At 45.5% G+C, this 14,200-nt stretch overlaps 1 pseudogene; it reads right to left on the bottom strand.

Annotated features, from left to right (window-relative positions):
* Window positions 1–13,940, bottom strand: part of LOC105725235 (heat shock 70 kDa protein 12B-like) — a 50,735-nt pseudogene extending 36,795 nt beyond the window's left edge.
* Between the last annotated feature and the right edge of the window lie 260 nt (window positions 13,941–14,200).

Consider the following 14,200-nt stretch of genomic DNA (forward strand, 5'->3'; position numbering starts at 1 on the left):
GATCCTGAAGTGCTGCGCTGTGAGAAGGTTTGCAATTTTGTGGTTCTGCTGGTTTAAACCAACCAAGATTAAGCCTATTGGATTAACAGGACGGATTTTCTTTGCCCCTGTCTCTCATCTCTGCTAGGCAGGAGAAGGAGTGAAGGTTGAAGAGATCTGCCCTCCCTCTTCTCCCCTCTGCTGAGCAGCAGCTCCAAATAAGACACAGGTAAAAAGTGCCACATGGGAGACCCTTTTCAGAAGCAGTCTGTCGGGTCTCTGATAGTCGTCAGCATTTCGGAGAGGCAACTGAAAAGTGTGGTTTGGCTTTGCCAAGGGGAGAAGAGGTGACGGTTTGTTCAAAACATTTCTAGTGTCTGGAAAAGATCCCAGTCTTGTGCCTGGGGCAAAGGGCATTAAAAAGAGAAGCTCTGCTGTCACCTGCTTCAAATTGTTTTTGCCTGCAGCTTAGTAGAACAGTATACTGAAGAGAAAGAAGACCAGGGGAGGGAGGGCCACCTTCTTACTCCAGGCATCTGAGAGAGGAAGGAATGTTCTGTGTTTAGAAGATAAAACCTTTGGAACTAAAATTGAGGGATAACTAAATAAGTTATTTCACCAAGCTCCAGTTATCAAATTACAATATTCTCTTCTCTTTTTTCTATGAGCTTTTTCTACCCTGGTGAAATGCTCTATTCTTAACATCAGTAATGTATAATTATCCACATCTCAGGAAAATTGTGGAGGATTGCATTACACTAGTGTTCCCCACACTGTGTTCCCTTAGGAAGGTATTTCAGGAGATAAAAAGTTCAGTTGCCAATAAGTTTAAGAGCAAATACTTACTGTCCCTCTGTGTTAGTTTCCTATGCTACTGTAACAAATTGCCCCAAATGTAGTGGCATAAAATAACACAAATTTGTACTCTGACAATTCTGGAAGTCAGAAGTTCAAAATGGGTCTCACTGGTCTAAAATGGTTCGAGGTCCTGGTGGGGCGGTCTTTCTTCTAGAAGATCTGGAATAGAATCCACTTGCTTGTCTTTTTCCGCTTCTGGAACTGACCTACATTCCTTGGCTTGTCTTTTCCAGCTGCCCACATTCCTTGGCTTGTAGCCTTGGAGGCACCCTGACCTCTGTCTCCAGTGTCTTGTAAGGACTCCTGTGATCACATCAGGCCCACCTGGATAATCCAGGCTAACCTAATAACCTCTTCATCTCAAGATCCTTAACTTAATTACATCCTCAGATCCCAGGTTGCCATGTAAGGTAACATAGTCACAGATTTGGGGGACTAGGACAGGCATTTTTGGGGGTCATTATTCTGCCTAGTGGTTCCTCACTCACGGAAACAATGTTTAAAAGCACAATAAAGGTTCTGTAAAGTCTTGTAAATAATTATGTTTTATTTTCTTTAACCCAGAGGAGGGCTCCAAACCTATTTTCTTTTTCTCCTTAATTCCAAGAATATCTGTTCTTTTATGGAACACAGCTTGAGGAATGAAATAATAAGCAATAATTCCAGCATTCAGAATGTAACATCCTTGATTTGATTATCACATTTCAGCCCACTCTTGAGTAGGTGGTGATGGGACAGAAGAGGATTCAAAATTTGACTGTTTTCATAAGAGTGACCTCTGGCAAACCATGTAAAATCTCAGAACCTTAGCTTCTTTATCTGTGAAATGGTGATAAGAACAAGGATAACCTGCTTTGCTTGACTGTTGTGTAGGTTTTCAACAATGATATGTGAGAAATCCCAGTGTAAATTGTAGAGTTAAACAGTATAAATTTAGGTCCCCTTGATGGATCCTACCCATAACCCAAGAGCTTTGGGAGACCTAGACAAGAAAATTGCTTAGGTCAGGATTTCAAGACCAGCCTGGGCAACTTAGTGAGCATCTATCTCTAAAAAAAAAAAATAATAAATTAATGTGGCCAGGTACGATGGCACATACCTATAGTCCCAACTACTCAGGAGGCAGAGGTGGGAGGATCTTTTGAGCCCAAGAGTTTGATGCTGGAGTGAGCTGTGATTGCACCACTGTACTTCAGCCTGGGCAGTAGAGCAAGATGTTATCTCTAAATAAACAATTCAATAAACAAAGTAAGTTTAGATATCGCAGGGAAAATGAACTTCTAAACAGTGACACTTCAACAAAATTTTCATAATAATTTTCTCCATTCACTTTCCTTTTCTGAATTATCAGTTAAAATAACTTCTGAGATAATTTAGAAGCCTTGAATATCAGCTTAGTAATTGTTGGCTTTTGGTTTTAATTATGGTACTGTTTTAATCTAGTAACTAGGAATCAGCGATACGTGAACTATTTACACATGTCTAACCATCAGTTACCCTTATGACTAACTTGGGAGATTATTTGAAAATTGTTTTTTATTCCAGATTTTGTTCTTCTTGTGAACCATGCTCACCCCAAGGTTTTATCTTAGTTTTGTTGATGTCCACTCATAGGCTACAAGTGAGTTTCAAATGAATTATATTTGAGTTGCTGTGTTATCTAGTATTTATGATAATCTTTGTTTATGCCAATTTCTCTTTTGTGTGTGTGGTAATAATTCCTGTTATTCACAATATTCCGTCACTTCTCCATCCAGACACAGGGTGGGGTAGTACTTCCCATCACTAATGAATTTAGGCATAGCCATGCAACTTGCTTTGGCCAATAAAATGTGAGTGGAAGAGATCTGTGTCACATCTAAGTGGGAGCTTTAAGAGCCAGGGTGCAGTTCAGCATCTTCCTTTTAATTGCTTTAGCGTCTGTGAAGGCATCTGCAACACGGAGCTCTCTCAGCTTGCATTCCCCAAGAATTACAGAGAAAAGAGTTTGTCTGTTGACCTATTTCGGACTTGAATGTGTGTGAGAAATATAAACTTTTGTTGGTTTATACCTCTAAGATTTTGGGGTTCTCTTTATTGCAGCTTAATCTAGCCTAACCTGGTTGAAACAACGTAGAATCTTTTATCAGATCCCCATTACTTTTAAACACATGAAAATATGCATTTGAAAGTTTTTATTAAGCCATAAGGAGATCTGGAAAGGTTCATTTTGTTACTGTAGAGACTGAGCTAAAGTAATAGGAAAATCTGTTAAAGTAATAGGGAAATAGAAAGATCAAGGGATTTGCAAATAGATGACCTCTGTCCTAGTCTTATCTTCATTCTTATTCATGTCTCATATAAGACAAATTGAATGCATAAAGCATTATTTATTTAATTTTTAAAAATATCATTCCTACCTAGAAAACTAATTCATAGGGTATAGAAGCATTCTTACAATTAATTTTCACAGCCTTGTAAAGACATGGTAAATTTTTACTTGCTCTCAGAAACTACTGGCTAATTTGAGGTGAAATTATTTATTGCTTCTCCTTTTCCTCTTCCCTTTAAATCCTCTGATTAAAGTCTGTTTTGATGGAACAATGCATTTCTTAGGATTGGGTGATGACCAAATGGCTGCTGCCTCCATTACTTGGTTTGGAGGATGCCAGTGAGGGGGAAAGGAGGGGAAGATGAAATTGCAAATACTCCCTGAAGGAGAAGCAACAGTGGTAAACTGTACACCCAAGTGCAAATGGCAGATATTAGAGTCATTCTTCCATGCTGCTTTCTATTGCAAAGAGGATGTGGCAGTGACGCATTGGTGAAGGAGGGAGGAATCTGACATTACTGAGCACTCGGATACTCAAGAAGCTGTGGTGACTATAGTTAGGGGACTGATAAGCTATGGAGTTCCAGAGTACATAAAAAGAGGGAAAACGAATTTTAGTAGACAAGCTTCCTGCTCTGAAAATGTGCCTAGGGCCACCCTCAATGCCCCAGAGCAGCAGCCAGATCCAGGAGGCAACTATTGATATGATAGCTTGCTTCCTCTTTAATCCTCCTTTGCTTCTCCTGGCCCTGTGTTCATTAGCAGCTCCCTAGAGGCACCCTGTCTGCTCACCTGTCAAGACCACTTGGCAACTGAAAAGTATTTGCAGGCAGTGGCAGCTCCTAGGCTCTCTCAGGAAGGATGGCATTTTTTTAATCCCTGCCCCATTCTTGAGCTTCTTTTTTTTTTTTTTTTTTTTTTTTTTTTTTTTTTTTTTTGCATTAGGAAGCCAACTACAGGCAGTAGAAAAATGGGTTTTGGAGTCTGGTGGTTAGATGTCCAGGGCTCCAGTCTCTTCTCCATCAATTACTTATATGGCAGCATACTTAAGCATTTTTTAAAGGTTTAAATTCTGATTCCACTTAATCACACTATACTTCATGTTGAGAATGGTTTTGATGGGGAATTTTTAGAAAAGACACACTGAAAATTAGGTCTCAGATTTTTCTGCCAGTGACTCTGAAGTTAACAGAGAAATAGGATTCAAATTCAGAATTACGGAGGAGGATCCAAGATGACCAAATAAGAACAGCTCTGGAGTTCAGCTACCAGCAAGAACAACACAGAGAGTGAGTGATCACCGCATTTCGAAACGAGTTTTCACTGCCCACAGGCCAGGAGATTCCTGAGCCAAAAAGTGCCACAAGTTTCTAGTGTTGCTGTTTCAACCCATGCCATGGGTTACAAACGATGTGAAGGACCTCTTCAAGGAGAACTACAAACCACTGTTTCAGGAAATAAGAGAGGACACAAACAGATGGAGAAATATTCCATGCTCATGGTTAGGAAGAATCAATATCATGAAAATGGCCATACTGCCCAAAGTAATTTATAGATTCAGTGCTATCTCCATCAAGTTACCAATGACATTCTTCACAGAACTGGAAAAAACTACCTTAAACTTCATATGGAACCAAAAGAGAGCCCACATAGCCAAGACAACCCTAAGCAAAAAGAACAAAGGTGGAGGCATCACACTACGTGACTTCAAACTATACTACAAGGGTACAGTAATCAAAACAGCATGGTACTAGTATCAAAACAGAGATATAGACCCATGGAACAGAACAGAGGCCTCACAGGCAACGCCACACACTTACAACCATCTGATCTTTGACAAACCTGACAAAAACAAGCAATGAGAAAAGGATTACCTGTTTAATAAATGGTGTTGGAAAAACTGGCTAGCCATATGCAGAAAACAGAAACTGGACCCCTTCCTGACACCTTACACTAAAATTAACTCCAGATGGATTAAAGAATTAAACATAAGATCTAATACCATAAAAACCCTAGAAGAAAACCTAGGCAAAACCATTCAGGACATAGGCATAGGCAAGGACTTTATGACTAAAACACCAAAAGCATTGGCAACAAAAGCCAAAATAGACAAATGGGATCTAATTAAACTCCAGAGCTTCTGTACAGCAAAAGAAACAATCATCAGAGTGAATCGGCAACCAACAGAATGGGGAAAAATTTTTGCAATCTACCCATCTGACAAAGGGCTAATATCCAGAATCTACAAAGAACTAAAACAGATTTACAAGAGAAAAACAAACAAACCCATTCAAAAGTGGGTGAAGGATATGAACAGACACTTTTCAAAAGAAGACATATATGAGGCCAACAAACATATGAAAAAATGTTCATCATCACTGGTCATTAGAGAAATGCAAATCAAAACCACATTGAGATACTATCTCATGCCAGTTAGAATGGTGATCATTAAAAAATCTGGGGACAATAGATGCTGGAGAGGATGTGGAGAAACAGGAACACTTTTACCCTGTTAGTGGGAGTGTAAATCAGTTCAACCATCGTGAAAGCCAGTGTGGTGCTTTGTCAAGGACCTAGAAATAGAAATTCCACTTGACCCAGCGATCCTTTACTGGGTATATACCCAAAGGATTATAAATCGTTCTATTATAAAGACACATGCACACGCATATTCATTGTGGCACTGTTTACAATAGCAAAGACCTGGAAGAAACCCAAATGCCCATGGATGATAGACTGGAGAAGGAAAATATGGCACATATACACCATGGAATGCAGCCATAAAAAATGATGAGTTCGTGTCCTTCATAGGGACATGGATGAATCTGGAAACCATCATTCTCAGCAAACCAACACAGCACCACATGTTCTCACCATAGGCAGGTGTTGAACACTGAGAACACAGCGATACAGGGAGGGGAGTGTCACATACTGTGGTCTTTGTGGGGAGGCCCAAGGGAGGGACAGTGGCGAGTGGGGAGGTTGGGGAGGGATAACATGTGGAGAAATGTCAGATATAGGTAACGGAGGGATGGAGGCAGCAAACCACATTGCCATGTATGTACCTATGCAACAATCCTGCATGATCTGCACATGTACCCCAGAACCTAAAGTACAAAAAAAAAAAGTTGGATAGCAATAACAGAAAAAACATAATTAAAAAAAATTCAGAATTATATATTTTGGCAGACTAGGAAGGTTAGCATAATGCTAAAAATTTAGCAAATACTACTATTATTATTGTTATTATAGAGATGAGATCTCCCTCTGCCACCTAGTTTGATCTCCTGGGCTCAAATGATTGTCTCACCTCAGCTTCCCGAGTAGCTGGGACTATAGGCACTTGCCACCACCATGCCCAGCTAAATTGTTTTTCATTAATTTTTTTTGTAGACATATGGCCTTGCTATATTGCCCAGGTTGGTCTTGAACTCTCGACTTCAAGCAATTCTCCCATCTTGGCCTCTGCCAGTGCTGGGATTATAGGTGTGAGCCACCATGCTTGACCTGTTCTAGCAATTATTTATAGGTAGATAGGTGAGGAGAGTTGTGTGGTTCTCATAATGACCCTCATCTGTATTCCATCTACTACACAAGTCCCGAAGGGGATAAACAGGTATCGTTGTGGGTGGACCTCTTTGCAGTTAGCACCCTGTCTCCCTGTTCCTTCTATAGGGCCACTATACAAAGTGTTGTAAGCATATCATACAGTTGTGAGAAGGAACTTATGATGTAAGCTTGTTTTTTGTTTCATCACTACGAGAAATGAGAAGTCAGAGGATGCTGGCTCTGATACGCTTTAGTTTATTGAAGTTACATTTTGGACAAATCTCTATTGAGTTACTATGGCATATTAAAAATGGCCTTAAATGCTGACACTTCTTCCATTGAGAGGAAGGATCTGTTTATCTTCCACTTGAATGTGGGATGGCTTGTGACTGTTTAGACTAATAGCATGTGGCAAAAGTAATGTTATTCAAGTTGCAGAGGTTTAGAAAGAGGACTGGTAGCTTCTTGCCTGCTCTCTTGAAAGCCAGCTGCTGTGCAAGAAGGGAAATTACCTTGAGATTACCATGCTGTGAGAAACCTGAGCCACATGATTAAACCATAGAGAATAACATCCTATATGGAGAAGGAGTGTGTGTGTGTGGGGGCGGGGGGAGAGAGAGAGAGAGAGGGAGAGAGAGAGAGAGTTTTGAAGCTCCCAGTATATGGTAAAGAGGACATTTTGAAAATGGCTTCTCCAGACCCAGCCATTCTAACTAATGTGGATCAGAGACCAACTACTCAGCCAACCTCATTCAGAATTCCTGACTCACCAAATTGTGAGTACAATGAAATGGTTATTTTAATCAATTAATTTTGAGGGTAGTTTGTTTTGCAGTAATAGACAACTGGATGAGTTGGTTATCTAATCCCAACATTGGTAATTTTTAATTTTTTAAAACTTGGGTTAGTTTTATTTGTAGTTTCTTTTGGTGGCTATCATACTTGAATTAAGAGAATACTGGATTTCTTCACATCCTGGTCAAAGCAGACAGGGGATCAGTGTGTCCCCAGAGACTTGAGGTAGTGGCAAGGAGACTAGGGCAGGAGCAGTGTCTGGGGAGAATATGGGGAGCTGGTGTGAGGAGTACAGGGCTGAAGAAATGTTTGATGATTTCTAGCTATCTGTAGACCTTAACTTCTCTGTCCTGGGCCTCCACCACAACAAGACTTCCCATTGATTCAGTTACATGGCATCTAATCAAAAGCATTTATTCTCTAAATTTGGCTTACTCTTCTGTCTCCTTCCATAATGTACTTGGCCAAGCACTAGAACAGAATCTGTATCTTATGCTATTCTTTTGTGGAAAGTCCCACTCTGCCTCTCTCTTGTCACCTCATCAGCTCTTGCGTATCAGTTCAGACAGCTTTGGGGCAACTCCTCCAGGCTTTTCTCTGTGATCTTTGTCCCCTGTCCTCTCACGGCAACTTGAGCACACCTCTATCATTTGTAGAGATATCATCTCTATCACATCTATCAAAATGCTGCATTGAATCATCTGCTAATTTTTTTTTTGGTCACTTCCAGGAATGGTGAATTTTCCAAAGGCCAGGACAATTTTGCTGTTCATTTCAGTATCTACTAAATGTGTAGTAAAGGAACTTGTAACACAGGGGCTCAACGAGTGCTTCATCACATGGAACTAAAGAGGATCATCTTATGCAGAGGGCACATCTCTTGTGATTTCAAAACTGTTTGTGTTGAGATCATAGGCACAAGACTGATTCATAGGTTCAAGTCAAAGCCAGAGTAGGTATAAGTAATTCCACTTAGACATTAATGCATGTCTTAAATGAAAAGTATCAGATCATAAAACTGTGTTTGTGAGTGTGTTTGTCTCTAAGAAAAACAGAGAAATCTGGGCAGTGAGTGAACTGAGAATTCTGTGGCTCAGGTGCCTGGAGGGAGAAACATGTTTAATGCAGTTTCTTGCTGGGTCCACCCTAATTGTCCTCTGGGCTTTATCTGAAGTTAAATTTTGCTAAAGATAACTAACTTCTTTTCCTTTCTCCTCATGCCCTTGTTTTCCGAAAGTTTGTCTCTGTCTTTAATGGGCTGTAGCATCACACACATCAGACGCTACAGACTTGATGCTGACTCAACTAGGAACCGTCCGCAGTAAGCTCAGCTCAGCATTTACCCTCCTTCCCTCTGTCTCTTTTCTCCTCCTTCTTTCTTTCTCTCTTCTCTCTTTCGTAGGAGCAGTTTATTTCCTTTTGTCAGAATGCAGCCTAATGATATAAGACTGGTCATTTGCTGCTGCTTTGCTTCTTCAGTGGGTGTCAAACTGCACAGCAGTGGTCTCCCAGGTTCAGTCTCTGCCAGAGACTCTCTGGTCTTCTTTACTTCCACTGTAAAAAAGGCAGAATAATTAAATACTTCCAAGACAGGTTAATGGGATAACTGTCAACCTGAAGGGAAGTAGTAGGTGTCAAAGCATTTCCAGAAGTGGACTGATATATAAATATTTGGTGCATTGTGTGAGTTCCACTGGTCTCTGCCCATCACCATCTAATTGTGTAATTGACCCCCTACTACTCATCTAGTGTTGTTTCTGACCACAAATCCTAGAAACAATTAAAGCCTGCATGTCAGATTTGTCTTCAAGGATTTCTTTTTTTTTTTTTTTTTCCCCTTGAGCATAAATGTTTTATTGTCACCTTAGGGCTCTCAGGCAGGTGGGGCTGTTGCATGTCACAGTTGGAGGGAAGGGCCTAACGTTTCACACTTTGGAAAACTGAGGCCCATGGGTGGTCAGAGAATGTCCTAAAGGCACACTGAGTCAATAGCAGAGCTGGGACCACTCCTCATTCTCTCTCTGGCCTCCCCATCCACCTTCAAGCTGTCCTTCCATGGCTGGGGTGGAGTGCAAGTGGGGTATTTCACAAGCTGCCCTTGAGACCTTCCCAGATGGGTGTTTTGTCTTGAAGGAAATGCTACCCCCACATCCTTCATAATTGCCTCCACCATAACAATGTTCCCACCTCCCCATTAGTGACCTACTGCCCCGTCTACAGTTAACAGTCATACTTAGGTGGTCAGCACCACCCCAGGAATGTGCTACCACACCCGTCCCTACGGAGTCCACTTCCAGGCATTTTCCTGCGATACAGGGTTCCTCTGCCTGGCTCCTGGTTCAGGCTGAGTCCATCAGTGAGTGAACTCCAGCCATGCAGGTCCAGGCCTTGCACCACCTCCTTCCTCCTGCGCCTCCTCCTTCCTCCTGCCTTGCTCAGCCTACCCCTACTCACATCCCATCCCCACCCCCGACTCTGCCAAGTTCAGACCAGGACTCCATCTTCTGTTGCGTTCTTCCTTCAGGGTCACATGCCCTTTGCCGGGCTGCGCGCTCCATCTGGCAAACCTCTTCTCAGTCACCCTTACCCATTCAGTCCCTGGCGGGTTCGTTCAGCCTCGTGGTCAGCGGACCAGGGTCCAATCCCAAAGCCAGTCTCTGAGTGTGTCCCCAGCCACCCACCCATGACCTCATCTCCCCAGGACAGAGCATGGGGAAAGAGGCATAGACACCAGAACCATCATTTTCCCCGCCCCACTCCACCCAACCCCGCTCCGCTGGCCCCTGGAACAAAAGAGGGTGGGGCTGGGCCGAGGGCTCTGGCACCGTGCCGGCGCGCCCTCAGTTGGAAAGAAAGTCAACACTATCCCCATCAAGCTACCAATGACCTTCTTCACAGAACTGGAAAAAACCACCTTAAACTTCATATGGAACCAAAAGAGAGCCCGCATAGCCAAGTCAATCCTAAGCAAAAAGAACAAAGCGGGAGGCATCACACTACTGGACATCCAACTATACTACAAGGCTACAGTAATCAAAACAGCATGGTACTGGTACCAAAACAGAGATATAGACCAATGGAACAGAACAGAGGCCTCGGAGGCAACACAACATATCTACAACCATCCGATCTTTGACAAACCTGATAAAAACAAGCAATGGGGAAAGGATTCCCTGTTTAATAAATGGTGTTGGGAAAACTGGCTAGCCATATGCAGAAAACAGAAACTGGACCCCTTCCTGACACCTTACACTAAAATTAACTCCAGATGGATTAAAGACTTAAACATTAGACCTAACACCATAAAAACCCTAGAAGAAAACCTAGGCAAAACCATTCAGGACATAGGCGTAGGCAAGGACTTCATGACCAAAACACCAAAAGCATTGGCAACAAAAGCCAAAATAGACACATGGGACCTAATCAAACTCCACAGCTTCTGCACGGCGAAAGAAACAGTCAATAGAGTGAATCGGCAACCAATAGAATGGGAAAAAATTTTTGCCGCCTACCCATCTGACAAAGGGCTGATATCCAGAATTTACAACGAACTAAAACAGATTTACAAGAAAAAAACAAACAAGCCCATTCAAAAATGGGCGAAGGATATGAACAGATACTTTACAAAGGAAGACATACATGAGGCCAACAAACATATGAAAAAATGCTTATCATCACTGGTCATTAGAGAAATGCAAATCAAAACTACATTGAGATACCATCTCACGCCAGTTAGAAGGGCGATCATTAAAAAATCTGGAGACAACAGATGCTGGAGAGGATGTGGAGAAATAACACTTTTACACTGTTGGTGGGAGTGTAAATTAGTTCAACCATTGTGGAAGACAGTGTGGTGATTCCTCAAGGACCTAGAAATAGAAATTCCATTTGACCCAGCAATCCCATTACTGGGCATATATCCAAAGGATTATAAATCGTTCTACTATAAGGACACATGCACACGAATGTTCATTGCAGCACAGTTTACAATAGCAAAGACCTGGAACCAACCCAAATGCCCATCGATGATAGACTGGACAGGAAAAATGTGGCACATATACACCATGGAATATTATGCAGCCATCAAAAACGATGAGTTCGCGTCCTTTGTAGGCACATGGATGAACCTGGAAACCATCATTCTCAGCAAACTGACACAAGAACACAAAATCAAACATCGCATGTTCTCACTCATAGATGGGTGTTGAACAATGGGAACACATGGACACAGAGAGGGGAGCACTATACACTGGGGTCTTTTGGGGGGGGTGTGGGGGGAACAGCAGGGGGTGGGGAGTTGGGGAGAGATAGCATGGGGAGAAATGCCACATATAGGTGAAGGGGAGGAAGGCAGCAAATCACACTGCCACGTATGCACCTATACAACAATCCTGCATGTTTTTCACATGTACCCCAAAACCTAAAATTCAATAAAAAAAAAAAAAAGTCGATGGAGGTGCGCACGGAATGATTGGTGCTGACGTCGATGGCGGTGACCTTAATTTCGGTGTTGCCAAACTGCATGGTGGCGCGGATCTCGCGGTGGCCCGGAGGCATCTTGGCCGCAGTAGGCTGGCTCAAGCTCCAGGCTGAGCATGCCTCACTTGCGCACGCCAGGGTCGGTGATGAAGTGCGCATCCTCGGCCGCGCAGCAGTACAGGTTGGTGAGCACGCGTCGCTGGCCCGGACGCGCCGGGCAGTAGCTGCGCCGCACCTCCTCGCCCAGGGCCACCGACTGCTCGGAGGCCACGAAGCGTTCGAAGACGTCGGTGCACCAGCGGCGGCCATCGCGAACCAGCAGCTTTTCGGGCAGGTGGCGCCCAGGCACAAAGCGGTTGAGCACACCCACGCCGTAGGTGAGCGGCGAGCAGCAGACCCGCACCACGCACGGCGCCTGGCCAAACAGCACGGCGCCTTTGAGGATGGTGAGGCCCATGTCGTGCGGGACCACGACACGCAGGCCGCGGGCGCCGAGCGCGGCCTTCACCGCGTGCTGCAGCACCGCCGACTCGGCGAAGCCGCCCACCAGGAATAGCAGCTTCACACCCTGCACCTCTGGCCGCGCTAGCAGCGCCTCTATGTATTGGATGATCCCGCTGACTGCTGAAAGAGCTCGTTCATGGCTTCACAAGACATTTGGAGCATACCCTGTGAGGACCACTTTCACAAAGTTCAACGTGGAGAGTGGTCTCCACGTTATGGCCCCGCAACTTGCGGTAGAAGTCAATGAAGGAGAAGGGCAGCGAGATGTTGAGCGCCCCAGGGTGGTGCGGGCCAGCCGTGCGCTTGCGAGCCTCGAAGGCGATGGTCAGATCCACCCAGGCGGCCGGCCGTTGCCTTTTGAAGGTAGCGATGAAGTCCTCGCCGAAGATGCGACACAGCAGCTGCTCGAAGGCCAGGTCCACGCCCACCGCACCATAAGGGCCCCCAGATGCCTTGTAGAGCTCCTTGAGGGTGGTGCACTGTCTGGTCCACGTGCCTCCACCGCAGTCGGCCACCACGTAGCGGTCTCCTGCTTGCATCTCTGCCCACAGCTCTCCTACACCCGACTCCACCAGGAATGTGCGGCTGTGGCGGGACCTTCGAAGCTGCTCCCGAGCTTGCTGGAAGCTGGAGTCATGGAGCGGCGCTCACTCAGGCGCCCACCACCTGGGGCCCGGCTGCTCAGGTCCAGGAGCTGGTGCAGGCGCAGCTTGCACCAGTATACGGAGGCGGCCTCGGGCTCCAGGGCGATGAGTAGCTGCTCTGCATTCTCTCGGGACACTAGTCCGGCCAGGTAGGCAGCTTCCCGCATGAACTGCTTGGCCGGCTGTTTCCAGATGGCAGGCACCGTCAACACCCAGCACACAGTGTGCTTTTCTGGCAGCGATGGGCTCTGCTCCCTCAGCTCCTGAAGGGCGTGCTCCCTGAAGAAGCGGAGGGCATGGGCGAACACCTCCAGGGCAGGCATCTTCTTTCCGTTTACTGCCTTTAGCTGGGTCTTCAAGGTGAGATCTGTGGCGCTGTGGATCTTCATCTTGAACTTCTCGAAGTAGAGCCAGTCCCGGGCCTCCTCGGGATCCAGGTCATGGTAGTAATCGCGGGCGGTGTAGCCGAAGCTGTGGAAGGCGCCCTCTGGGGTCAGCAGCAGGCAGGTCGGGGTCTTCTGGTGGGCCACGCCCGGGTCTCCGCCCTCCCATTTCCTCATCGTGTGGATGGCCTCAGGGTCACTGGCAAAGCTAAAAGCATAGCCACTAGACGTGGTGCCGAAGTCAATGGCCACCACCACGGAGAAGGAGGCCTGCTGGGGGGCTTGGGTCTCGGGCTTTGGAGACTGCGAGGGTGTGAGGGGGGCAATGCCACAGCTTTCCTGGGTCCTTGGGGAGCCGGGTGGGCTGAGCACTGGGGACCACTCCGGGCTAGAGCCAATGTACAGACCCTGCAGGCCCATCTCCGGGACAGCCAGCATCCTTGCAGGTCCTGTAGCTCCGCCCTCCCGACAGCTCCAGCGCCGTCCAGCCGCCGCAATCCCGGGCCCGCAGCCCATTGGCCGTGTCTGCCGCGGCGGCCGCAGCTCTCGAAGTGCCTCCAGCCTCCCTGCGCCGCCTGCGCCGCCGGGTCGGCCCGCACTCCCGGCCCAGATGTGCGAGCGTCTTCAAGGATTTCTAAGGCCTGCCACAGTGGCATTAATGTACAGAACCAGAGAGGCGGAAGCAGTGTTTGATGAAT

Source organism: Aotus nancymaae, unplaced genomic scaffold (assembly GCF_030222135.1).
Source record: "Aotus nancymaae isolate 86718 unplaced genomic scaffold, 86718_ANA_hifiasm-v0.15.2.pri h1tg000041l, whole genome shotgun sequence".
NCBI lineage: Eukaryota > Metazoa > Chordata > Mammalia > Primates > Aotidae > Aotus > Aotus nancymaae.